Here is a 27,883-nt window from a genome sequence, read left to right on the forward strand (position 1 = left end):
TAGCCCTCTGGAAGCTTGCAACACCAGACAGCTACCGGTCAGTCGGGAATCAATTCAGAGTGGGAAAATCTACTGTGGGGCTGCTGTGATCCAAGTAGCCATCGCAATCACTGAGCTGCTGCTATCAAGGGTAGTGACTCTGGGAAATGTGCAGGTCATAGTGCATGGCTTTGCTGCAATGGGATTCCCTAACTGTGGTGGGGCGATAGACGGAACGCATATCCCTATCTTGGGACCGGACCACCTTGGCAGCCAGTACATAAACCGCAAGGGGTACTTTTCAATGGTGCTGCAAGCACTGGTGGATCACAAGGGACGTTTCACTGACATCAACGTGGGATGGCTGGGAAAGGTACATGACGCTCGCATCTTCAGGAACTCTGGTCTGTTTGAACAGCTGTAGGAAGGGACTTACCTCCCACATCAGAAAATAACCATTGGGGATGTTGAAATGCCTATAGTTATCCTTGGGGACCCAGCCTACCCCTTAATGCCATGGCTCATGAAGCCATACACAGGCACCCTGGACAGTAGTAAGGAGCAGTTCAACTACAGGCTGAGCAAGTGCAGAATGGTGGTAGAATGTACATTTGAACGTTTAAAAGTACGCTGGTGCAGTTTACTGGCTCATTTGACAATCTCATAGAATCATAGACTTTAAGGTCAGAAGGGACCATTATGATCATCTAGTCTGACCTCCTGCACAATGCAGGCCACAGAATCTCACCCACCCACTCCTGTAACAAACCTCTAACCTATGTCTGAGCTATTGAAGTCCTCAAATCGTTAGACCTCAGCGAAACCAATATTCCCCTTGTTATTGCTGCTTGCTGTGTGCTCCACAATATCTGTGAGAGTAAGGGGGAGACGTTTATAGTGGGGTGGGAGGTTGAGGCAAATCGCCTGGCCACTGATTACGCGCAGCCAGACACCAGGGTAGTTAGAAGAGCACAGCAGGGCGCACTGTGCATCAGAGAAGCTTTGAAAAAGCTTTCATGACTGGCCAGGCTACGGTGTGACAGTTCTGTTTGTTTCTCCTTGATGAAACCCCCCCACTTGGTTCACTTTATTCCCCTGTAAGCCAATCGACCTCCCCACTTCAATCACCACTTGCAGAGGCAATAAAGTCGTTGTTTCAAAATCATGCATTCTTTATTAATTCATCACACAAATAGGGGGATAACTGCCAAGGTAGCCCGGGAGGGGTGGGGGAGGTGGGGAGGAGGGAAGGACAAGGCCACACTGTACTTCAAAACTTATTGAATGCCAGCCTTCTGTTGCTTGGGCAGTCCTCTGGGGTGGAGTGGTTGGGTGCCTGGAGTCCCCCCCTTCCCGTGTTCTTGGGTGTCTGGGTGAGGTGGCTATGGAACTTGGGTAGGAGGGCGGGTGGTTACACAGGGGCTGCAGCGGCAGTCTGTGCTCCTGCTGCCTTTCCTGCAGCTCAACCATACACCAGAGCATATCAGTTTGATCCTCCAGTAGCCTCAGCATTGCATCCTGCCTCCTCTCATCACGCTGCTGCCACCTCTCCTCTTGCTCATCCCTCCTGTCCTCATGTTAATTTTCTGCTTTCCTGGACTCTGCCATTGTCTGCCTCCACGCATTCTGCTGAGCTCTTTCAGTGCGGGAGGACTGCATGAGCTCAGAGAACATTTAATCTCGAGTGTGTTTTTTTGCCTTCTTATCTGCGCTAGCCTCTGGGACGGAGATGATAGGGGGAGCATTGAAACATTTGCAGCTGCGGGAGGAAAAAAAGGGAGAGTAGTATTTTAAAAGACACATTTTAGAGAACAATGGGTAGACCCTTTCACAGTGAACCAAGCTGTTAACGTTACATAGCACCTTCATAACATGTGGGAATGGTTTCAAACAGCAGCGCCCCCATTTCTCATACCAAGCACCCATTGGGTTGGCCATTTAAAATGCGTTGGCCATTTAGAAGGAGGGGCTGCAGTTTTCGGGTTAACGTGCAGCACAAACCCAACTAACACCCCCCTACCTCCCACACACCCAATTCTCTGGGATGATCGCTTCACCCCTCCCCCCCTCTGCACGGCTAACAGTGGGGATGATTTCTTTTCAGCCACAAGCAAACAGCCCAGCAGGAACGGCCACTTCTGAATGTCCCCTTAATAAAATTCCCCTATTTCAGCCAGGTGACCATGAATGATATCACTCTCCTAAGGATAACACAGAGAGATAAAGAATGGATGTTGCTTGAATGCCAGCAAACACTGGGACCATACGCTGCCATGCTTTGTGCTGCAATGATTCCAGACTACGTGCTACTGGCCTGGCGTGGTAAAGTGTCCTATCATGGAGGACGGAATAAGGCAGCCCTCCCCAGAAACCTTTTGCAAAGGCTTTGGGAGTACTTCCAGGAGAGCTGCATGGAGATGTCCCTGGAGGATTTCTGCTCCATCCCCAGACACATTAACAGACTTTTCCAGTAGCTGTACTGGCCGCGAATGCATCCCAAGTCTTCAGGGCAAATTAATCATTAAACACGCTTGCTTTGAAACCATGTATTATCTTTACAAAGGTACACTCACCAGAGGTGCCTTCTCTGCCTTCATGGTCCAGGAGCCCGGGTTGGGAGGGTATTGGCTCCAGGATGATAAACAGTTCCTGGCTATCGGGGAGAATGGTTTCATCCTCTGCCTCCTCATCATCTTCCTCATCCCCAAAATCCTCATCCCTGTTGTGTGAGACTCCCCCCTGGCAGGAGTCCACATTCAGGGGTGGAGCAGTGGTAGGGGCACCCCCTAGAATTGCATGCAGCTCATCATAGAAGCGGCATGTCTGGGGGTCTGACCCGGAGCGGCCGTTTGCCTCTTTGGTTTTTTGGTAGGCTTGCCTGAGCTCCTTAATTTTCAGGTGGTACTGCTGCGGGTCCCTGTTATAGCCTCTGTCCATCATGCCCTGGGAGATTTTTTCAAATATTTTGGCATTTTGTCTTTTGGAACAGAGTTTTGATAGCACGGATTCGACTCCCCATACAGCAATCAGATCCAGTGTCTCCCATTCGGTCCATGCTGGAGCTCTTTTGCGATTCTGGGACTGCATGGTCACCTGTGCTGATGAGCTCGTCACGCTGGCCAAACAGGAAATGAAATTCAAAAATTCCCGGTGCTTTTCCTGTGTGCCTGGCTAGTGCATCTGAGTTGAAAGTGCTGTCCAGAGTGGTCACAGTGGAGCACTCTGGGATAGCTCCCAGAGGCCAATACCGTCGAATTGCGTCCACACTACCCCAAATTCGACCCGGCGATGTCGATTTCAGTGTTAATTCCCTCGTCGGGGAGGAGTACAGAAATCGATTTTAAGAGCCCTTTAAGTCAACAAAAATGGCTTCGTCGTGTGGACGGGTGCAGCGTTAAATCGATCTAATGCTGCTAAATTCGACCTAAAGTCCTAGTGTAGACCAGGGCTAAGTATCATCATTGGCGCCGGAGTTAGCACCTACTGAAATGAACGGAGCAGGTCACACATGTCAGAGGTCATGTCATGGTGTCAGGTCATGTCAGGGGCTTTCTGCAAACTCAGGCAGACATCAGTTATGCATGGGTCACGTTTTGATGCTTTTCTTTGCAACCATAACACCTAGAGGCTTTTTTAAACGAAAACTTAGACTCCTCATAACATCTGAGAGTCTGTCCATGTCCCCCAGTTAGTCCTTTGTGCCCCCTGGGCGGCATGCCCCTCACTTGGAGAAACCTGCTTTAACAAGCCAAAATAAACAACCATGTCATTTTCAAGTCTCTGCTCCTCCAGTGTATTTGAGCATGAGCTTTCGTGAGCCACAGAAGTGAGCTGTGGCTCACGAAAGCTCATGCTCAAATAAATTGGTTAGTCTCTAAGGTGCCACAAGTACTCCTTTTCTTTTTGCGAATACAGACTAACACGGCTGTTCCTCTGAAACCTGCTCCTCCAGTGTGGCTGGCAGATAGACTGCTAGTTTGCAGAGATGGGGACTATGGAAGGAGCTTCAGTCTCTCTTGTTATGAGCTTCACATGGACTCACTCCACAAACTCTCTCTCAGGGTGAAAGAATTTCTTGGCTAAATCACATGAATGTGTGCCAGGACACAGAACAGCTGCAAAAAATGGGACTGAAGCATGAGGTTTAGTCAAGTCTTATCTCTCCCCTTGCTTTAGCATTTCCTGTAGACACAGCTGGGTTTTAAAACCTGGATCTGAGAGCAAAGCAACACCTGTAATTCTGAGAGAGATACGCACTGGCCCGGGGAGGGAAATCAGGGGACTGCTGGAAGCCAGCTCCCTCCTCTACTTTTACTCGGACATGAATATGGCAACTGCCATCTGGTTCTGTTCCAGAGAACTAGATCACCTCAGGAAATCATTTCTATAACAAATGTAGAATGCATCTCACATTGCTGCCTTGAAAACTGGACTTTTCAGCCAAAAATATAACTAGCAATGTTTCTAAACTGCTGAAATTTACAAGCATCTCTAATCGTTGACCAGGTAGAACAAACCTCTTCATCTCTGCTTATGCAACCTGAAACTGTCCCCAGGGGGAAAGTACCTTATAGACTGGTGACTATGAGACAATGCCTCCCCCACTATAACAATCTACAAATCTCCTGCCTCTCACTTCATGGCTGATACTGAAGATTCTGCAGTCAGAACTTAGTGGACAACGTTGTACATGATAATAATACCTAGCTCTTATATAGTACTTATCAGTAGATCTCAAAGTGTGTCATGATCTATAATGTATTTATCCTCACAACACCCTTGTGAGGTAGGGCAGTGCTATTACCCTCGTGTTACAGATGGGGGACCTGAGGCACTGAGAGGCTAAGTGACTTGCCCAAGGTCACACTGAAAACTTGTAGCAGAGCAGGGAATTAGACTCAGGTGTCCCAAGTCCTAGGCTATTGACCTAACGATTGGGCTGTCCTTCCCCAGGCAGATCCAGTGTGTTCTCCCATTGTGTAACTGGCTGTGTAGTGCTTGCAGGCAGAAACACTTGTCTTTGTCTGTCAAATCAGCAGCTAGGGACCTGAGACACCCAAGGAGCCTGATACAAAGGGAAATCAACTGGAGTCTTCCCACTAATTTCAAGCAGCTTTGGATCCGGTCCAGCATCCCTTTCCTTGCCTTCTCGGCCCACACCGGGGAAGAAATAGGTCACGTGGCTTCTTTTCGGACGGGTCAGCAGTGGAACATGCCATGTTGGTATTTCAGGTTTTCAGTGGCTGATAGCAAGGTTTTGTGATTACCACAGTCACTCGCCCCATGCAGGAGGAAGAGGAAATCTGGTCCCTGGCTCTAATTATAAGCATCATTCCCCTCTCCCATTCAGTGCCCTCAGTCCTCTCACTTGTTCCCTAAGGGCAGGTCTGTAGTGACACAGCTATCTCTCTGAGGGGTGTGAAACATCCAGCCCCCGGTGTAGACAGCGCTAGGACAATGGGCAAAACCTACCGTCCCGTGGAGCGATGATTACCTACGCCAAAGGGAGAACCCCTCCCGTCAGCATCGGTAGTGTCTACACGGACGCGATACAGTGACAGAACTATTGCACTGCAGATGCACTGCTGTATATATATATAACTAGCAATGAAGAAGAAAACAAAGAAAGAAGAAGTGGGACCGCTAAACACTGAGGATGGAGTGGAGGTCAAGGATAGTCTAGGCACGGCCCAATATCTAAACAAATACTTTGCCTCAGTCTTTAATAAGGCTAAAGAGGATCTTAGGGATAATGGTAGCATGACAAATGGGAATGAGGATATGGAGGTAGATATTACCATATCCGAGGTAGAAGCAAAATTCAAACAGCTTAATGGGACTAAATCGGGGGGCCCAGATAATCTTCATCCAAGAATATTAAAGGAATTGGCACATGAAATTGCAAGCCCATTAGCAAGAATTTTTCATGAATTTGTAAACTCAGGGGTTGTACCATATGATTGGAGAATTGCTAACATAGTTCCTATTTTTAAGAAAGGGAAAAAAAGTGATCTGGGTAACTATAGGCCTGTTAGTTTGACATCTGTAGTATGCAAGGTCTTGGAAAAAATTCTGAAGGAGAAGGTAGTTAAGGACATTGAAGTCAATGGTAAATGGGACAAAATACAACATGGTTTTACAAAAGGTAGATCGTGCCAAACCAGCCTGATCTCCTTCTTTGAGAAAGTAACAGATTTTTTAGACAAAGAAAACGCAGTGGATCTAACTTACCTAGATTTCAGTAAGGCGTTTGATACCGTGCCACATGGGGAATTATTAGTTAAATTGGAAAAGATGGGGATCAATATGAAAATTGAAAGGTGGATAAGGAATTGGTTAAAGGGGAGACTACAATGGGTCCTACTGAAAGGTGAACTGTCAGGCTGGAGGGAGGTTACCAGTGGAGTTCCTCAAGGATCGGTTTTGGGACCAATCTTATTTAATCTTTTTATTACTGACCTCGGCACAGAAAGTGGGAGTGTGCTAATAAAGTTTGCAGATTATACAAAGCTGGGAGGTATTGCCAATTTAGAGAAGGACAGGGATATCATACAGGAGGATCTGGATGACCTTGTAAACTGGAGTAATAGTAATAGGATGAAATTTAATAGTGAGAAGTGTAAGGTCATGCATTTAGGGATTAATAACAAGAATTTTAGTTATAAGCTGGGGACGCATCAATTAGAAGTAACGGAGGAGGAGAAGGACCTTGGAGTATTGGTTGATCATAGGATGACTATGAGCCGCCAATGTGATATGGCTGTGAAAAAAGCTAATGGGGTCTTGGGATGCATCAGGAGAGGTATTTCCAGTAGGGATAAGGAGGTTTTAGTACTGTTATACAAGGCACTGGTGAGACCTCACCTGGAATACTGTGTGCAGTTCTGGTCTCCCATGTTTAAGAAGGATGAAGTCAAACTGGAACAGGTACAGAGAAGAGCTACTAGGATGATCCGAGGAATGGAAAACTTGTCTTATGACAGGACACTCAAGGAGCTTGGCTTGTTTAGCCTAACTAAAAGAAGGTTGAGGGGAGATGTGATTGCTCTCTATAAATATATCAGAGGGATAAATACTGGAGAGGGAGAGGAATTATTTAAGCTCAGTACCAATGTGGCACAAGAACAAATGGATATAAACTGGCCACCAGGAAGTTTAGACTTGAAATTAGACGAAGGTTTCTAACCATCGGAGGAGTGAAGTTTTGGAATAGCCTTCCAAGGGAAGCAGTGGGGGCAAAAGATATATCTGGCTTTAAGATTAAACTCGATAAGTTTATGAAGGAGATGGTATGACGGGATAACATGGTTTTGGTAATTAAATATTCATGGTAAATAGGCCCAATGGCCTGTGATGGGATATTAGATGGGATGGGATCTGAGTTACTCAGGAAAGAATTTTCTGTAATATCTGGCTGATGAGTCTTGCCCATATGCTCAGGGTTTAGCTGATTGCCATATTTGGTGTCGGGAAGGAATTATCCTCCATGGCAGATTGGCAGAGGCCCTGGAGGTTTTTCGCCTTCCTCTGTAGCATGGGGCACGGGTCACTTGCTGGAGGATTCTCTGCTCCTTGAAGTCTTTAAACCACGATTTGAGGACTTCAATAGCTCAGACATAGGTGAGAGGTTTTTCGCAGGAGAGGGTGGGTGAGATTCTGTGGCCTGCATTGTGCAGGAGGTCAGACTAGATGATCATAATGGTCCCTTCTGACCTTAGTATCTATGAATCTATGAAGTGCAGACAGGCCCTGACTCTCAGGCCAGAGGCGTCACGTGCCCCCCCGATTTATGCAAGGGTCTATATTTATTTGCGGGGAGGGGGTTCAAAATATGTGCCCCCCCATCCCCACTATCAACAGTTACTCGTCACCTTTGTCTGAGCCACCTTCAGATTCTGTTCTCTTCTTCCACTGCAAATGGGGGTTGTTTTAACTGCATTGTTTGTGGCACCACCTGCTGGACGCTCCTGTTATAATTACTACAACTCTTGCTCTTCAAGCCATTTATTCTGGAAAGAAGAAAATTTATACCCTCCTTCTTTTCAAAGTTGGGTTTTACAGGTGCCACCTCTTCAAAACCCAAGAGGTGATGCTGCTGAAATCCTGCCTCCTGCGCAGAGAGACACAGGTGCCCTTCAACCCCACTGTAAATTGCAATGCCAGGGTAGAACTATGGACGTAGTTACAAAGGGCCCAATTCTGATCTCAGTTACACTGGTGTAAATCAGAAGCCAGCATGGTTACACAGCCCTCAAGATAGCATGAGCCAGATCAGAGTCAGGCCCAAAGGCAGCAGAATAGGAGCTAGGCCTGGTCTACACTTAAAAATGAGATTGACATAGCTACGGCGCTGAGGGCTGTGAAACATTTCGCCCCCGGGGCACCGTAGTTAGGTCGAACGAGCCCCTGGTGTCAACGCGGCGAGGTCAACAGAAGGATTCTTCCATCAACCCAGCCACTGCCTCTTGGAGCTACGCTGATGGAAAACCCCCTTGGTCGCCGTAGGGTTTCGGTAGCACACCTGCAGCGCCGTAGCGGTACTGCGACAGCTGCTGTAGTGCAGACATGTCCTAAGTGAAAAGAATGAGCATGAAAAGGTTTCTGTCCCCTCCTCGGCTTTCCCTTCCCTTCCCTTCCCTTCCGGAAAGTTCAGCTATTCAGGGCAGGGTCTGTCTGTGGGCAGGTCTACACTGGGAAAGCCTCAGCTGCACTGCTGTAGCACATTAGTGAAGACGCTACCAGGCCAGTGGAAGAGCGTCTCCCGCCAGCATAATGAATCCACCTCCGCGAGAGGCGGTAGCTACGTTGCCAGGAGAAGCTCCCCCGTTGACAGAGCGCTGTCTGCGCTGATGGATTTCTCCTAAGCGACGTCATTGTACCGACGTACGTTTGTAGTGCAGACCTGGCCTCAGTGTCTTGTGCAGCGCCGTGCACGGTGCCTGAGCATAAATAATGTTGAACTACTACATTTTCAAAAACCCTTGGCCAAATGTATCCCCTGGTGTAACTCCAGGGTTTGAATGGGACCCAGATTTGGCCCAAAATGATTTGGGGGCTCCCATGTTGAGTGGAGAGACCCCACATTAATGCTTATAGCAAGTAGTAAATCCTTGGACTAGACATCCCCAGGTCTCTTCTCAATGAGAATGAGCCTGGAGAAAGAATCCTTGCCATTTGTCTTAGAAATCTATGTGGTACTTGGGCAAGGATTACTCTTCTGCTCCTCGGGAGATGCTCGTGTCCATGGCTTGTGCCCAAACATCTCTCACTCCTGAGTGATTATAGAATTTCAGAGCTTGTACCAGGCACTGGAGGTACGCGACTTCTCCAAGATGAAATGTATTCACATCACAAGCATTAACACAACAAGAGAATACCTCTGGTCCAGTCTGACACACATCTGTTGTTAGTGCAGCCATGTTAGCCGAAGTTAAAAAGAAAATACTGCTCTATTGATCAGAAGATGTGAATGGAGAGATAAATGGAAAGGAAGTGTTGGCTAGTGGTCAGAGCTGGGATTCTTGGGTTCAATTGCCCGCTTTTCAACCAACCCACTGGGTGACTTTAGGGAATTAACTTGGCTTCTCAGTGCTTCCATTTCCCCATTTATGAAATGTGGATAATAATGCGAATCTGTAACATGCGCTGTTGTGAGGCTCAGTGTGTGTAAAACACTTTAAGCTGCTCAGGTGGCAAGCACAAGAGAAGTGCCAAACATTGTTATCTAGCACCTTTCATGCTCAAGGGATCTCAGAGTGCTTTACGGAGTAATCAGTTAAATAGTAAACTAGTAATTGCCAGATTTGGCTCAGCCCCCAGTGTCCATCTAGCCATGTATCCTGTCTCAGACAGCGGCCAAGACCAGCTGCTTCAGAGGAAGGTGTAAGAACCCCACAATAGCAGATGTGGGACATGAGGTCTCATCTTGATCTCTAATAGTTGGAGATTGGCCTACAGCCTGAAGCAGGAGGTTTGATGAACCTCCCACAAAATCTGTTATGAATTAAAACACTAGATATTCTTGATAGCCATGTAAGTGTCCAAACTATTTTTTTAATCTTGTTAAGATCTTGCCCTCTACGACTTCCTGTCACAGTGAGTTCCACAGTCTAATTACATGTGGTGTGAAAAAGTACTTTCTTTTATCAGTTTGATTTTCACACCTTTCAATTTCACTGCTTGTCCCCTTGTTCAAGTGTTACAAGGAGAAGAGAAGCTCCTCATCTACCCTCTCCAGACCCCACATTCTTTGATACACTTGTATCATGTCCCCTCTTATTCAGCTCTTTTCTTTTCAATCTCTCTCCCTAGAAGAGTTTTTCCAGGCTGTTGATCATTCTCATTACCCTTCTCTGAAATCCCTGTATTTCTGCACTATCCTTTTTGAGATGGGGTGATCAGTACTGCGCATGCTATTCCAGATCACTGAGTTCTATAAAAGGTATTATAATATTTTCCATATTGTTCTCCATCCCATTCCTTATGCATCCTAATACCTTTGTTTTTTGACTGCAGCACATTGAGCAGAGGTCTCCACTGAGCTGTCTCCAGTGATGTTTCATTGAGCTGTCTAAATACTCCACAGAAGACAGCTCACTAGATAAAAAAATTCAAACTACATTTCCATTAAGGGAAGCCCATCCCAAGCCTAATTCCACAGCCATTTAGCCACAGATTTGAATATAGTTCACACTGGCTCATAACATCTCGCCTCTTTATTCCTTTGGAACTTTTCCTTATCAATGAATGAGGTCTTCTCCTTGGCTATGAGCACAAGCCTCATAACCTCTCTTTAGAGCAGCTGTAAGCACCTACACCCCTAAATCATTCAGAATTGTCAGCTGCAAAATTCCCATCTCGCTAATGTTCATTTAAAAATAAATGGTGATCAGAACTCTGCACACATCAATCTCTTTGTGATGGGGTAGACTAGCCCCAGAGGCCCCTTGCTAGAGGCCTCAGTGTCCTGCCACACCTGTCCCAAGAAAGGAGTAGTAGAGGAGTCATCCAAACAGCCTAGGGTGGCTGCAGGGGAAGCAGCCAATCAGAGAGGCTGCAGGAAGCAGCCAACCAGGGCCCAAGAGGGCCACATAAAAGGAGCTGCAGAGCCAAAGACAAGTCAGTTCCTTGCTAGAGCCAGTGGAGTGTAGATGGTGCTCCTGGTTGGCTAAAGGGAACTGCAGAACCATGGACAGCTCAGGGCTGGCAGGGACTGGGGGAGCGAGGAAGAGCTCCTGGCTGGCTGCTGGGCCTGAACTTGGAAGAGCCCTGAGCTAATAGTGAAGGTTTGCTGAAGACTGGGGCCACGGGGAAGTGGCCCAGGGAACTGAAGGTGGTTTCATTAAAGGGACACAGTGGCATATGGCTGCTATTCTTAGGGTCCCTTGGCTGGGACCCAGAGTAGTGGGTGGGCCCATGTCCCCCTCATACACTACTGAGGAAGTGGGCCTGCAGTTGAACTGAGATAAACCCCTGGAAGGGGAACTAAACTGCTAAGAGGCCCAGCTGGGGCCAGAACAGACCAGAGAGGGTGAAACCATTGCCTCCAGGGAAGAAGTCCTGGGGGTACGGCCCGATACCACGGCCGGGACTATTTAAAGACTACAGACACAGCCGACCGGAAGGGACACTCAAGAGAGATCGGTGCCACCCCATTCTACTCTTAAAGAGGGACAGAACAATTGCATCTGCCCAGAGAGGCAGGTGTTGCATAATGGTGAGATCAAGGGACTGAAAGTCAGAACTCCTGGGTTCTCTTTGACTCTGTTTCTTCATTGCATGATCTTGGTGAGTCCCTTTCATCCCTCTGTATCTCTCCTTATCCATCTGCACCATGGGGATAATGATACTCCCCTCGCTGGCAGAGGGGGATGTGAGGCGTAATTAACAGATGCTTGTAAAGCACTTTGAGATACTTGTACGAAAGGAAGGCAATGTTGAAGTGGAAAGTATTAATTATGATTAATTCCCTCTGCTCATCTACATACACAGTGAAACAGCTGGACTAATGGAGGAGGTCGTATTCAAAACATCACGAATGAAGAAATCTGCATCTCTCCCTCTGTCCCCTAACTAATGAATACGTATCACTTGTTTCCAGGGAAGCAGTGCTGATGCCAGTGGCCCTCCTCCTACACAGATGCTGTCACAATGAAAAGAAAGTGATCAGTTGGGTCTGGAAACTGGACTGATCCAACTCAGAGGAACTTGGAAAGCTTCCTGGGGTGCCACAGGGATGCCTCGGGGCTCAGTTTAAATGGAAGGGGAAGACTGGAGTATGGGAGATTGCTGAAAAAGTGAATCTGCTCTCAGAAGTTGGAGGGTAAATCAGAATCATGAATCAGCCAATGAGAGTTTGTCCTGATGATGTAATGCTTTTCTTTTGCACCAGATTGCTCGGGTTTGTTTCCATTCAGTGCTCCACTAGCCAATGGCTGCATCCTCTCCAACTGTGAGGAGGCACCAGCCTTGTTCCTGTACTTGAATTTCACTCTCAATAACAGCAGCTGCTATTTTTTTAGCTTGTCTCCAGACTCTTCAATTATTTTACTCCAAACACAGCAAGGACCTGGTGGACATCTAGGGCCTGATTCTGCTCTCACTTACCCCAGTGCAAATCAGGATCAGTCCAGTGAAGTCAATGGAATTACACCTACGTAAAACCAGTGTGAGATTAGAATCAGGCCCCCACTTGGGCCTGACTTTTCATTGCCCTGGTAGCATTTTACCCTCATTTTGCCCTGATGTAAATAACAGCACACGGTGCAAGGCAGTGGAGAATTAGGCCTGCTCAGAAAGAAGTCTGTGCCAACTGGCTCTGCGGGGGGACCTGTGAATGGAGCACGCTGCCCCAGTCCATGCAAGCCAGTCCCACTGCAGCTTGCTGGCAAGCCCCTTGCGTCTATTTGTCCCCTGCAAGAGACTCTTCAGAGACAGCTATTTCTCAGGGCTTCACTCTGTCTCACAACCATTGTCCAGAGTCAGGCTAGCTACAGTGACTTCTTCACAACTGTCCTCGGCATTGGAGAAGGAAGAAACAGAGTGCAGGGCAGAGATGGGCTGGTAATCCTGGGATTGGGCTTTGGGGAAGACAGAGAGCTCCAGGCAGCTGGTGCCGGGCTGTTTGGTTGTCACATCCCAGATATCCACCAAGGGGGAGCACACAGCACACCCCATGGTCAGCCACTCACAGGGAGAGGAGCTTGGATGGTTTCAAGGCCAAAGTCCGACGCTCTGGGCTGCACAGAAATAGACAGGCTGGTGGCGTTGTTCCACTTCAGTTCAGAGAAGTCTCCATGCTGGGATTTCCCAAAGGGAATGAAATCAAAGCCCTGTGCCTTTCCCAGCCTGGAAGGTATGGCATTCTCCAGGCAAAATGCTCTCTACCGCTCATGCCCAGGGTTGCTGGCCATTCAGAGCCATTGTGTTCTCTGGTTATCAACCCTTCCAAGGGGCTCTATAACAAAAGCAGCTTTTAGGAGACCATGAAGATGGGTTCTTGTCCTCAAGCCTTCGTTCTGATGGCGCAGTGCAGCAACGTTCTTCGTTGATCCTTGCTCCTCTCAGGGCCCCTTGCTCAGTTCCCAGCACACAGTCTGCCTCTGAGCAGCCTTCGTTACATTAGGCAGGGAAACAGACTCGGCCTGTCAGAACAAATCAGGGAAACAGTTTCAGGCGGAAGCACATAGCAGCAGATAGTCACTTCCTCTTGCCTCTTCTGGAAACCCATCTTGCACAGCTAATTAAAACATACAGAGGCATCAACGGCAGTTCTGCAAAACTGAGTTCTTAGTGAGCCACATGGACTCTCCCTCGGCAACAAGAGACACACCAAAACCCATGGCATTTAGCCTTGCACACCCCAAGCCAGGAGCGGTTCTGGTCTGGGGTCCCCCTTTTCAGGTCAAAGGTTCTGGTTCCAAGGTGCTTTAAAAGCATCCGTACATTAAATACTGAGGGTGAAATCATGGCCCAATTGAGGTTAATGGCAAAACTCGCATTGACTTCTAGATATCACCCCATTTCTCTCTCTCTCTCTCTAACAGGACCCTGAGCTATGCAAACAATAAAGAATCTTTATTGAAAGTTATTCTTCTCTTGCTGCTTCTAGGATGGCCAAGAGAATAGAACGTGCCAGGCTTGAGGTCTACCAAAGCCAAATGGAAATGGATTCTCAAGTTTACGATCCTGATCTAGATTTAGAAGCCACAATTTCCAAGCAGGATATAAATTTAGTAGGATCTAAATCTGGTAGTTATCTCCATTTTACAGATGGGAAACCAAGGCATGGACAGCTTAAGTGACTTACCCAAAGTCGCTCAGGGTAGCGCACACAAAGCCTGGGCTCTGACTCAGGTTTGCACCCAAGCCCCTCTTATGTCCACAAACAAATCAGTCTGTCTTGGGTCAAGCAACCACTCAGGATCCAGGTCCTAGGACCCTGCTAGGGCGGTGGGTCCAAGCCCTGTCATTTTGCAGTGTAGACTTAACTCAAGCCACAGACGCAAGTCAGAAGGTCGGCATAGTGCAGTGTGGATGCATTAGCACAGCTGTGAGACCCAGGCCCAGAAACTGTAAAACCAAGTTCACAATACAGCTTGGATGCTCAAGCATTGGCACCAACTCTGTGGGGGTTCCGGGGCTGGAGCACACACGGGGAAAAAAAAGTGGGTGCTCGGCACCCACCGGTGGGCCCCGCCAATCAGCTTCTCCCCCTACCTCCCAGCGCCTCCTGCCTGCCACAGATCAGCTGTTCAGAGGTGTGCAAGAGGCACTGGAGGTAAGGGGGCAGAGCAAAGGCGGGGCACACTTGGGAGAGGGGACGGAACAGGGTAGGAAGAGGTGGGGCAGGGATGGGGCCATGGGGGACAGAGTGGAGTGGGGGTGGGGTCTGGGGCAGAGTGGAGGTCAAGCACCCTTGGGGAAATGAGAAAGCCGGCGCATATGCGCTCAAGCATGGGCTGGGATACACTGAGTCACAATCCCGGGTCCCAGAGACCCCAGACTACAATGCAGTGTAGACACAGCCTCAGGGAGTGGCAGGAACAGCACAGGAAACAGAGCCCAGGTTTCCAGACTCCCAGCCCCTTTGTCTAACCACTAGACCACAAATGACTTCTGTATCATGGATGCTTAGTTTCCCCGTTCAAACGGAATCTCACTGCTAGCACGGCAGGTGCAACCTGATATTTCATCCTCAAGCTGTGTTGATTCAGCTTTGAACACCCAATGCAGACCCTGAAATCACAGCCCAGCTGGAAATTTTGCTGAGGATTATGCATGAGGAAGGAGCAAACCTAGCTGTGTTCTGCTGCAACTAGGGGTGAAAGGTCAGGTTGTTAATCCACCACACTTGCTTCCACCTGAACCTGTTGGTGAGGTGGGGTTTTGTTTCAGTTACTGCAGCAGGGGGTATGTTTCATTCAAACACCAGCCAATACAAATGTGCATGGCCCGCCGGTAGCTTCATTATTTATTTGCATCTGGACGCGGATGACACCACTAGATACCTGAGATGCGCCGTATCGCCTTTCCCTGCAATATGAACCACCCTCCTCAGCATCGCACAATTTCTACCTCAACTCATTAACGGGCTCTGCAAAGGCCCCGAAATGCAAGGGCTGTGGGATGGGTATCCAGGCCAGGCTAGAAGGCATCAATTCCAAAGGAAAGGAAAAGGAATGTGACAGCTTCGCACGTGTGGATGGATTCATGCAGCCTCCTTACTCCAACATCTCTCTCACACTGACCCACAGACCCAACCCAGTCATTATTATGAATGGGAACCGGATAGCCCAATTCCTCCAAGTGGCTTAGAAAATCTCAGACGGTATCTACAACGAATGCCTGTGACGGCAAGGCCCTGCTCTGCCATGGTGTAAACACAGTCTGCTGAACAACATGCTGTAGGCTATTGTGGCAATGTGATCTAGTGGATAGAGCAGCAGCACTTGGAGTCAGTGCTCCTGGTTTCTTTAGCTCTGCCCTACCACTGACTCACTGCATATGCTTGTGCCAGTTCCCGCCCCGCGCCTTAGTTTCCCCACCTGCCCCGTGGAAGGTCATAATTACTTACCTCCCTCGAAGGGCATTGGGAGGGTGAACTCATTCCTGTCTGTAAAGTGCTTTGAGATCCTCAGAAGAAAGGTGATCTAGAAGGGCAAAGCGCTACTGATTTTCATTCATCCAGGAGCTGCACCATGGCTTCCAAAAGCTTCACAAACTTGTGATCAGCAGCAGCTCACTGCGCGTGGCACCACCGTGGGACGTACCGAGCCATCTGTGCGCCCACAAATTTCTGCAGGATCCGGGACGCTTTCTGTGGGTGAGGCGTCCATGCAACCCCGCCGTGGGAAAGCAAAGAGGAGCATCGGGGAAGGTTCCTGGCTCACAGATGGTTGCTGGCGCAGGGCTTTGCTTTTATCGCATGTGGCCAGTGGGGCGGGGATGACGGCCTAAAAAGAAATTTCCAGGAGCATCTGAGCAGACACAATAACATACCTTCACAGCTGGGCTCTGGGAACACAGAGCCTAATTCTGATCCCCCACCAGATTTAAACCTGTCCAACTCCCTTGACTGCAGCAGATATTCACGGTGTGCACTGGACTGGGCAAGAGTAACCGGCGGCGTCCCCGGTAATGGAGAGAGGCAGACACCTTTGTGGCTCCAGAGATGGAGGAAGGCTGACCTACCAATGGCCTGAGAGGTGGAGGTGTGAGCACCCCCAAAGCCCACTGAAATCCAGAGGGGCTGCAGGAGCTCAGTACCTCCAGAAATCCGCCCACAAATCGTTACTCAGCTTGGGCCATTTTTTCCTTTCACTTCTCCCAGTGTCATGCAAATGGGGCTGCTGCACCCATGAGAACTGGGGATGTTTTTTTTTAAGAGGCAACAGAGAGCTGGAGTGGCTGAGATTTTGGAGAAATGGTTTCCCCCAGGAACAAAAGAAAAACAGACAATATTTTCCAAGTCACATAGACCTGGTGTACATGGAGCTGTTCAACAGCCCAGCCTAGAGAAATAACCACACCCAGCCACATAAACACCCCCCACCTCACAGCTACACAAGCACCCCACACACACAACCACAAATACATATATGCACCCATACACATCTAGCCACACAAACACACACATAACCTAGTATCTACAAGTGAACAAAACAACCATACATCTGCATACGCAAAGCCACATGAACACACACATAAACACGTAGCCCCACAAACCCACAGATATCCGAATATAGGTCACCCACTGACACAGGCAGTCACACGTATACCCCAACATCCAGTCATTGTCCTGCATCCACACATCCCCCAGGCTCAGATACACCGAGTCACATAAACCCACATGCAAACTCACATGCAACCCTCTCTGCGCACACACAGATGCACACACACACAACTGCACAAACACCCGCATGCGTGCAGAACTACACAGATATAAGAAAAGGAGGACTTGTGGCACCTTAGAGACTAACAAATTTATTTGAGCATAAGCTTTCGTGAGCTACAGCTCACTTCATCAGATGCATTCAATGGAAAATACAGATATGTCTCTTTTCTCTTAGGCATAGACATAACAAGTACAGATACATCCATGCATATTTTCCCACACCAACGTACATACCCCTACACTGAACTTCTACTGCTTAGCAGCTGCTTTCCCCTTCCAAATCACACCTGGGGAAAAACAAACTCCCCCTGAACCTCTGGGATTCTGACGTCAAAGATTATGAGAGCCTGGAGATTGTTTATATAGTGGAATTAGGTCTGAGCAAGCAGTGAGCATCCGGCTCCGGATCAAACACTGCTCTCCCTAAAGCCAGTCAGAGTCATGGCTCCTGGATTTGAAGAGATTTCTTGGATTTCCCCCCACCTCCACCACCCCCCCAACTAAAAAAGCCATTCACCCCTCCTGGAGCTGCAGGTAAAGAACATAGCGGCTGGTGGAAATGACAGACTCCGCGTGACCTAAAATGCCTAGCGGTGTTTGTTCAGCACTTGCAAAATCGTAATGCTGCCTTCTGCACTCATTTCCTGGGTGGGAAGCTCACTGTTTGATGGTGCTGGGTATGGAGATTAAAGGTCAAAACAGGTGCTGCTGGTCGGACTGCTCCAACTAACAGGATTCCACCCAACACAGGGAGCGGAGAAACAAAGAGAAGGGCTGTGACCCCAAGCGCACCCACCCCATCCCTCACCTTGCTCACCTAGCACTCCACTGCAAAAGGCTTACCTTTCTGGGCTGCTCTGGGAAGAAGTGAGAGGTGCCGGACAGCCGATCCCATCACCTGTCCAGGTGCTGTTGGAGGGAAATGGCTTCAAACACACGGAGCCTTCTCTTTCTCATCTTTCACTTCTGCTCGCAGCTGAGAAATCCTACCCCAGCTGGAGCAACAGGCTCAGTGATGCTTGGGTGCAGCAGCATGTGTTTCCATCTCAAGACAGCTGGGGAAGGGCTGCATTGCTAGTGGTTAACACCCACAGCCAGAGCCTCCACTGGTGTAAATCAGCTCAGGGGTTTGGAGCTGGGTCATTTACACCAGTTGAGGATCTGGCCCCACCCACCTCCCCCTCTGTAGCTTGTTCGCTCCTGAGGGCAGGGCCTGTCTCTTTGTCCTGCGTTTGCACAGCATCTAGCGCTGGTCTATGACTGTGGCTCCTGGATGCTACCACAATACAAATAATCGTATTCATTCAGATTGATCCGCAATAACCCATTACGCATTCTGCTAAGCACTCGCTCACCTGCGGCTCGTACATTCAAGAGAGCTCCATTTGTCCGGCAGAAGACACGTACATTCCCCCAGACAAACCCCATGCAGCTGTTAATAAAAACTTGGTGGAAGGGACTGGGTTGCTCAGGGGATTGCTAGCAGCCTGTGGGGACCTATCACTTCTAGATCACTGGCTAAGATCCAGCCCAGATGGTGATGGCTGGTGGTTGTCCAGTGACCTGGAATGAGCTAGGCCTAGACAGTATGGTGACTGGTGATCTGTGGGTAAATCGAGATCAGTCCATTTTCTATTATGGAGGTGCCCACGTCACAGAAAACACTGTTGCAGCTGGATGACTTGTCAGCAGCCTCAGCAGGGAGGCCAAAGATGGAACAAGCCATGGAGAATTAGCTCCCCTCCCTGAGAAGTCAGAGTTGAGGCTCATTGGTGAGGGAAGCTAATTAGCTGAACAGCGTGCACGTGAAGTTTGCACTGAGCTGCCTGTCTGGGGCTATAATTAGAGGATTCAGTTTGCAGGACTGCCAGCTCACCAGCATAAAAATTCACTTTAAAAGTAAAGCCAGGAGAAGATCTCCATTGGGTTCACTGGAAAAATTGGGGATTGTTGGCTTGTGCCAAAGATCACAACAACGTGCAGAAAAGGTTTGCCTCATTAGAGAGAGAGAGAGAGAGAGAGAGCTGGGTTTGCAAAGCATCCAGGATATCCTGCCTCCAAAAGTGTGGCTGTTCTGGGATCCTCTTTTTATGGCTGGATAATCTGGGGACCTGAGCCTGCCAGTCCAGCTTGTTTCTGACCTGCTGAGTCACTCTGGCCCTGGGGCTTCCAGGCTGCGAAAGTGTAGGGACTACAGTGCCACGGATTGGGTGCCAGCTCCCTTTCAGGTCAGCGCTTTGACAGGTGTTAGGTTGGGTTCACTTTCATATGTTTTGTGACTACAGGAACCCATGTTGGTTCCAAAAGGGAGTTTTATGCCCACGTGAGCTATAGATTAATTTTCCTGCTCTTTTATTTCTCCTGAAGTTGTAAACAACTTCCAGGCAGAACTGGTTTTTCTAAGGGGTTTCCCGGGCAAGTGTATAAAAGACTGCCCCAAACATGGCCTCAGCGCTGTCCGTCTGAGTGGCAGCCAGGGACGGTCACAGTCCATGGGTCTTACCTGCAGGCATTTATCCATCTTAGTGATAAAAGGGCTCGACACGAGAGAAGGAGAAGATACAGTACAACACTTACCCTTTGTCATCATCCGCCACTGTTCTCCTGGACGCATCATCTGCTGTATCCCGTGGTCCCGAAGGAACATCAAGGGACTCCTTTGAGGTCCTCTCCAAAGGCTTGCCATTAGCCAGAGGATTGAGGTCCCAAGCATCTGTCATCACTTTGATCTGAGAAGAAGGTTTTTTATATCTGTTTTATAGGGTTGAGTTTGGGGGTAATCACTGTATTGTCCCATTTTGCTGTTTATTCCCCTTCTTATTTGTCCCACTCTTTGTTATAAACCCTTCAACACACTTTATTTGATTTTACCTTACTGATTGACTCCTCATTATTTAGGGTGGGAGGGGTCCTCTTTGCAGGAGAAGGGGCCCTACCAGATGATAGATGCTGGACAGGGAGACTGAACCTAGGGAGACAGAAAGCATAAGGGTCTCTTGTTTTACCACACATACACTCTCTCTCTCTCCTCCTTTGCCTTTCAGTCCTTTCCCCCTCTAACACAGGCAAGTGGACCATGAAGATGGGCCCAGTTCACGCTACCCTGGAGCCGTAGCACAGAGCCATGCCGCTGAGCTCACTGGGAACAAGGGTCTCAGGACACAGGCCCTGCCGAAGGAAAGGGCTGCAGATCAGCATGCCCAATTATTCATTTAACACAAATTCCCCATCCCTTTTTGCTGTTCATCTGTGATCCAGTCCTTATCATTCCTCATCCAGACACTTTCACTGAGTGGGGCAGTTGTAGGACTGCTGTGTATTAGCCCATGAACACAGATGTGTATTAAGAGTCTGACTATTGTGAGTAGCCTGGCCAATACAATAAAGCCAGTGTAGGATTACTAGGATTTCCTGTATGACTGTATTGATCCAAAGTAACAGGGGGCTGTGGGAAGAGCAAACTGGAAAGCAATACAATAGGGAGACCCTAGCATATTCTTGAAAGAGAGTGGTGCAAATGGTTAGCTTCCAGGATCCCGTCTCATCTCTCAAGCTTCCTTAAGAGGAGCCTGGTGATCAAAAGAACACGTCAGAGTTTAAAAGTCCTTTTCGGGGAAAGGGGGGTGGAAAGGGGGTCACTGTCAGAAGCTGTCTAGAGAGACAGGCTGACACAAAGAGAGGGACCCTGTGGAGGGAGTCTAAGCAGTAGGCCCCTCCCAAAGCCAGGGAATAGAAACCCTTTGGAAAAGCGAGCTGTGCCCACAGTCTGTTTTGTTGGTTTTAAGGTCTGTTTTCTCTCAAATACTTTTGTTCTAAATAAATGATGCTTGGCTTGGAGGAAGCTGTTTGGTCACTGATTAGTACAGTCATTGCCCCAGAGGGCACAGACTTGCAGGACATATCATGCTTGCTGTGGTTGTTACTCAGAGGACTTCAACGCTGGGTGATTCTGGCTCGAGACTGATGGCCAGAAGCCTGGAGAGGATGCACCCAGAGAGATCAGGAGGGAATCGGAGATGCAGTTAGCCTGGTTCCTGGGATAACAGGATTTGATATAACAGATTTCAGCATGCGGGTCAATTGTGAGCCATCCTTTCCGACTCTTCACTCTTCATAACTTGTTGTGAGCGGTCACCTAAGTCACATGGTATTGTCTCTGCTCCCTGATTGGATGGGTGAAACTTTTGAAACAGCAGAACAACAAATAGCAAACACCAGGGTTGAACGTGAAAATGGTGTGGGAGGGAAGTGCAGCCACTTTCCAAACAGTCAGGCAGATGATCTCTTGCCCACACATTAAAGCTGGACCTACAGACCCCCATGCTGTGATAGCCCTGAGCCTCCACTGAAACCCTCGCAATGCTCCTCAGCCTTGACCTAAAGCAGCTGAAACTGTCCTAATTCTAGGTTTCCACATAGCTGTGCTGACTCACCCAGTCCTTGGCCTCTCATGCTCAGTGGTGCCAGATTATACAGTGGTTTTATGATGCAGATAAATGGCCACTGAGACTAGACTGGAAGCTGCCCAACTCACTCAAAGGTTTTTCCCCTTCTGAATTTGAACCCAGGTCTCTAGAGATGATGTGTTGGTGAGTGTACACGAGCCACACGCTTGGTTCCTGGCAGGGATTGAACTGGGGACCTCGGCGGCAAAACACGAGTCACTCCAGCATGAGCTAAAGAGCCAGACTTGAGGTGGGCTGCAACAAACTCATATCCTCTCTGGCCTGGGCACACACCACACACAGTGATGTTGGACTAGCACTGCTCCTGCTTCTTATTCCTTCTGATAGGTTGGCCTCTTAGAAACAAATACAAACCCCAGGCTGGACCAATGCAGGGCACGCTGCAAAATCTAAAGGCGCCTGTCCTGCTTACAAGGTTAAATGTGACAGCACCTGTTCCCAGGGTGGCCAGAGATATGGGGAGCTCCAGTCACAATGGAGGATAGATAGCCTGGCAGGACAATCAGGACATGAAGCCAATCACTGCTCCTGTCTCAAACGTCCAATTACTGTCCGTTCAATTCAGATTTGAAGCCAGCCAGATGGGCTATGGGAGCAGCTTTCACTCCTTCTGCCTGGACTCTGAAAGGCACATTATTCTATTTGTTAAATACTGGAATATGACCGGGGGACAGAAGGGGAGAAAAATGATTGTGTGTGTCATAGACCTGCCCATTCTGTCTGTCCATGAGCTCAAGGGGCTCACACAGCCACTAAACAGAAGGGCTGATTCTCAGGTGCACTAAGGAGTCTTTACACCATGCTAGCAGAGTACAGGGTCTTCAAGCAAGTGCAAATGTAATGTACTCATACTTTAAGGCCCCTTTACAGCAGCAGAGCAACGTCAAGCAGCTGTAGTGTAAATAAGAGTCCGGTCCAGAATGTAACAACTAGATAAGAGATCTGGTCCTGCCAACCTTACTCGGGACAGCAGGGATGGCCCCTAAATTCAGATCCCCTTTCATATTCTTGTATGGTAGGCGGTTCCCCTCACCTGGTTACATTGTCCGGAGACAGCATCTGACCATAAAAACATCCAAGATCTAAAACTTTTCCAGATGTATGAGAAATCATTAGTGACTCCAGAATCCATTCAAAAGTCACACTCGTCCCCCTAGAGAGGATTAAGATGTGATCAAAGAAATCACTTGATCCAGGCAGGTTCATCCACAAACCTCTACATTTTTTCCCAGCAGGACCCTGTCCCCATCCCTCCCATGCATCACAGGCACATGGACTCCCTCTCTCCTGCCCCCGCGCCCCGCCTGACACAACAAGCAGCACTACACCCGGCAGAGTGGTGTGGGGACTTTGCGGTTCTCATCTACGACCCAGTCCTGCAGTCCTCACCCAGACCAATCTTGGCTGGAGTTTTTGCCTGACTAAAGGCTGCAGGATTTGGTCTTTGTTGCAAGGAGAGAGAACGCTCTCTTCTCCCTGCTATAACTTGGAGATAGAAAAACAGAATAAGGATCTTAGGCAAATCACTTCCCATTTCTGTGCCTCAGTTTCTCCAGCTGTAGCATGGGGATAATGATCCCCACCCCCAACTCACTGGGGTGTTGTGAGGATTAAGCAATGTTTGCACAGTGTTAGGTGTTACTACTACCCACAAATCAGAGAACGGCCAGATATGTCCCAGTGAGTCAGCCCGCCGCACAGTTCCTGATGCATTGGCAAAGCGCAGCCTGGCTCTGTGTTTGGATAAAGCACACTGTTATTCAGCTCCTTCAGAGAGCCTGATGTGCGTCAGAGGTGCAGTCTCTCGTTGTAGCTGCCTCCTCTGTGACTTTAAAGGGGGTTCTAACCTGACCTCCTCTGGGAAGATGCTCTCAAAACAAACAGACATCAGCCTACTCATGAGCTGGCAGGCAAAGAGGGCGGGTGTGTGTGGATGAGTCTGCACGCATGGATGTGTGAGGGGTAACAGCAGAAAGGGGAAGCTCTAAACTCCCCTGAAGTCAGGGGCACATTTTAAGGAAAAGGGAGGGGCTGCTTCTGTTCTAACTTGTGGCCAGTTTCATGATGTTGCCAATACATTGTACCAGTGGTGACACAAATAGTGTGCATTTGTCTCGTGCCTCTCACCTCAAAGAAACCGAACATATTTGATAATCTTCAACTAGTGTCCAGCTTCCACAGAGACATCACTTTATCCACCAACTGAAATGCAGCCACTTCTGGGATGAAACACATCAGCTGCTGAATAGCCCACAACACCTCAATGCATTTGGCTGGGGAAAGAATCCTGCTTCAGGCTGAAACTTCATGGGGAGCTTAGGAAGGAAAAGTGCAATTACCAGGCTCTGAATTTGGCCAGGAGAACAGAGGTAAAACACCCACACCCATGAACACCTTTACTTTTGCGAAAAAGTCAGGAGTTCTTTAATGAGAACCACTGGACAGGTTAACAGCCAAAAGACAGTCCCTCCAACATCGTCTTGGGGCACCAGCTCCATGCAGATTAGAAGAAAAGAGTGCCATCATCATTAGTACTGCAATGCCTTGGCGGTTCTTGGGAAGTGTCTCAGACAAGTACTGACCCTTCTTGATCCTATTTAGCATGTAAGAGCTAATGGGATAACAGCAGAGAACCATTGAGGGGCTGGAAGACACCTCAAGAGACCATCCACTCCTTCCCCTCATGCTGAGGCAGGATTGAGTACACCTAGTCCAGCCCTGACAGGTGTTTAACCTGGTCTTAAAAACTTTCGATAACAGGGATTTCACAACCTCCCTTCCAGCACTCAACGATCCTTAGAGTTAGGAAGTTTTTCCTAATATCTAACCTAAATCTCCCTTGCTGCAAACTCAGCTGATTACTTCTTGTCTGGTGGATAGCAGCTGATCACCTTCCTCTTGATAACAACCTTTTACATATTTGAAGACTGTGGTCATGTCCCCCTGCAGCCTTCTCTTCTCTAGACTAAACATGCCCACTTCCTTCAACCCTTCCTCATAGGTCATGTTTTCCAAACCTCTTATCGTTGTTGTTACTCTCCTCTGGACTCTCTCCAATTTGCTCACTTCTCTACTAAAGTGTGATGGCCAAAACTGGGCACAGTACTCCAGAGTATTCCTCACCAGTGCTGAGTGGAGCAGAACTACTATCTTACATATGACACTCCTGTTCACACATCCCAGAATGGCATTTACCTTTTTTGCAACAGCACCACACTGTTGATTCGGATTCAATTTGTGATCCGCTATAAATCCCAGATCAGTTTCTGCAGTACTGCTCCCTAGCCAGTTGTTCCCCATTTTATATTTGTGCATTGGATTTTTCCTTCCTAAGTACAGTACTTTGCATTTGTCTTTATTGAATGTCATCTTATTGATTGCAGACCAATTCTCCAATTTATCAAGATCATTTTGAATTCTAATCCTGTCTTCCACTGTGCTTGCAAGCCCTCCCAGCTTGGTATCATCCACACATTTGATAAGTGCTCTCTCCCCTCTATTATCCAAGTCATTAATGAAAATACTGAATAGGACCAGACTCAGGACAGACCCCCCACGGGACCCATTAGATGCAACCTCCCTGTTTGACAGTGAGTTATTGATAACTACTTTTTCAGCATGAAGTATTGCAATTGTGAATCATTTGTACACTCCTCTGGCACATGTTAAGCAGCACACAGCCCATCTCAGTATAGGAAATATGTTATTTCCACCCGCTATGGGAAAGGAGAGTCTATAGACTTTTCCCCCTTTGCGCTCTCCTATGCAAAGCCCAGATGATTCTTCTCCAATGTGCGGTCTATAATATATAGGACTGTATTTCAGGCTTATATTTCAATAGTCACAGCCCGCTTCAGCCCTGAGGGACCTCAAAGACAGACACAGACTCAGAGAAATGAGTCCTCCACCCGCCTCCCTGCATGTCAAAAACAAGAAGTGAGTTCACACCACTCAGGTCTGGTGGGATGATGAGAAATGTGGATCCCAAACTTTGAGACCTACTCATTTGACAAGAGAGCGCAGCATGCACAACTTTCTACAATAGGGCCATTCAAGACAAACAGTCCACTCCAGAGCCCCTGGGATCCAGCTCAACCTCTACCACAGGAGTGGGTAAACCTCACCTGAAGTCTGTGAGCTCTGTAATGGGGTCTCCTTTCTTCTTGAATACAAAGGTTCAGTCCATAGAGTCTACAAGCCCTGGCATAAAATTAGGTTCAAGCTTGCATCTCCATGTGAAAGATGAGAGTGGCTGCAATTCTGTTGCTTTATAACGGTTCTTGGGTTCCTGACACACTGTCCATGTTGCTCTTGGCTCGGCAGCTCCAATGGCTGCACAGCTTGGAATTCCCCTGAATCGTTTCTAACACAAACCAGCAGCTCTGTTTATGTTCACTCCCCTCTTTTCCTTCCATCGTTTGCAAACATGGGATTCATTTTGCAGGGGCTTTTCCACTGCTGTGCCTCCTGGGTCTAGCTCCAAGACCTTGGCTGATGCGCCATCTGGTGTTCATACAAACAAATGCAATGAAGCAGAGGTTAGAGTTGGAGGTACACTCCTCAGAGTGGCTTAAAACACTCTTCGGCCTATACACAATTTTTGTACAGCTGGAACTATTTTGGATAAGGATGTGATTTTTTTAAACCGATATAATTACACTGGTACAACCCCTGGCGTGGGCAGTTATACCGGTAAGCAGGTGCCTTATACCAGAATCGCTATTCCCCTTCCCATACAGAAATAGCTATACCAGTGTCACAGTTTGGTGCAACTGCACCTGTATTTCCTCTCCGTGGGCCAGCAAGGGCACCCACTCTAGGCTCCCAGCTGTTGCTGCTGTTGAGTTGAGGTACACCCCCCTCTCCCCCTTGTGAACAGTTCCCTGCTTTCACTGTGTATTTCCCAGCACAAGGACACCTGCTTGCTTCATCTTCAGAGATGGTTTATCCCAAAATTTTTTCTTTGTCTGTTGGCCCCTGGAGAATCCAGTTGGAACCAGTATATGCACATCTCTCCTGGGGGATAGCTTCAAAGGGTTGATAACAGAGGAAGTACATTAGCATCTAGAGAAGGTACATACAAAGCCACAATAATACACACTTAATTGCATTTTTAATATAATATACCCCAAAGATATTAACCCTAATTCAATAAGGTTTAATTTAATTCAATAAAGTTTCTTAATTCCATAAGATTTGTTCAGGATACTGCAGGGAATTGTCAGCCTGTCACAACCAGTATAAATGCCTGTATGTCGATATCACTGCCTCCGTGTGTAGACGAGCCCTGAGATGAGCTATAGCCCGATCCTCTCTACTGCCTTGCAACATGTGCACTCATTGACATACCCATGCAAAGTGGGTGTGCAGTGCAACCATCCTGAATTGGTAGCATTTCACAGCCACTTCACACTCACTTTGCACAGGTATAAATTACACCTCCAAGTGCAGGGCAGCAGAGAATGAGGCCTGGGGTGTGAAAAATGATCAGATGGATTTTCTCTCATTGAGCTTTGCCTGCTAATGAGTGGGAAAGTTCCTTTTCGAGCTCTTCTCCTGACAATGATATTAACTATGCCCTTTTGGATCTTAACTTTGTTATTAAGCTGAGGACCATGTGGTGCACTAGTTAAAGCTGGAAATTTGGAAACAGGACTTCTGTGCTAAAAACACTTGTCTACCTCAGAGGTACACCGTGAGGATGAGCTGATAAGTGTTGTGTAAAGCTCTATGGATGAGAGGCACTCTGAAAGTGGAATCTTGAATCTCTTTTTCATGTCTTTTTCCCCCCTGCAAACTGATGTAGAAGCTTGTAGCTGATCTGCAATATAATAAACAATAATACAGAGCTTTTACATAGCACTTTTCATCAGTAGATCTCAAAGCATTTACAAAGGAGGTCAGTATCATTATTTCCATTTTACAGATGGGGAAATTGAGGGCTCATGAACATAGAGTGACCTGTCTGAGGTCATCCAGAAAGCCAGTGGCAGAGCCAGGAACAGAACCCAGGTCTCATGGGTACCAATCCAGGGCTCGGCCA

General features: G+C 48.0%; 1 protein-coding gene and 1 long non-coding RNA gene across 2 annotated transcripts in view; both read right to left on the reverse strand.

Annotated features, from left to right (window-relative positions):
* Nucleotides 1-1,156: 1,156 nt before the first annotated feature.
* LOC142069430 (uncharacterized) lies at nucleotides 1,157-18,769 on the reverse strand. Its single transcript, XR_012665248.1, has 4 exons — nucleotides 18,218-18,769; nucleotides 16,055-16,433; nucleotides 2,553-13,622; nucleotides 1,157-1,738 (listed from the first exon to the last, which is right to left on the reverse strand). It is a non-coding gene; the product is annotated as an uncharacterized LOC142069430 (long non-coding RNA).
* Nucleotides 18,770-24,235: 5,466 nt separating this feature from the next.
* The window catches only part of TOR1A (torsin family 1 member A), a 32,274-nt gene continuing 28,626 nt past the window's right edge, over nucleotides 24,236-27,883 (reverse strand). Inside the window, exon 9 of the transcript XR_007353036.2 lies at nucleotides 24,236-27,661. The gene's annotated coding sequence lies outside the window, so the exon portion shown is untranslated. The remainder of the gene's footprint in view (nucleotides 27,662-27,883) is intronic.

The sequence above is a fragment of the Caretta caretta genome, chromosome 16 (genome assembly GCF_965140235.1).
Source record: "Caretta caretta isolate rCarCar2 chromosome 16, rCarCar1.hap1, whole genome shotgun sequence".
NCBI lineage: Eukaryota > Metazoa > Chordata > Testudines > Cheloniidae > Caretta > Caretta caretta.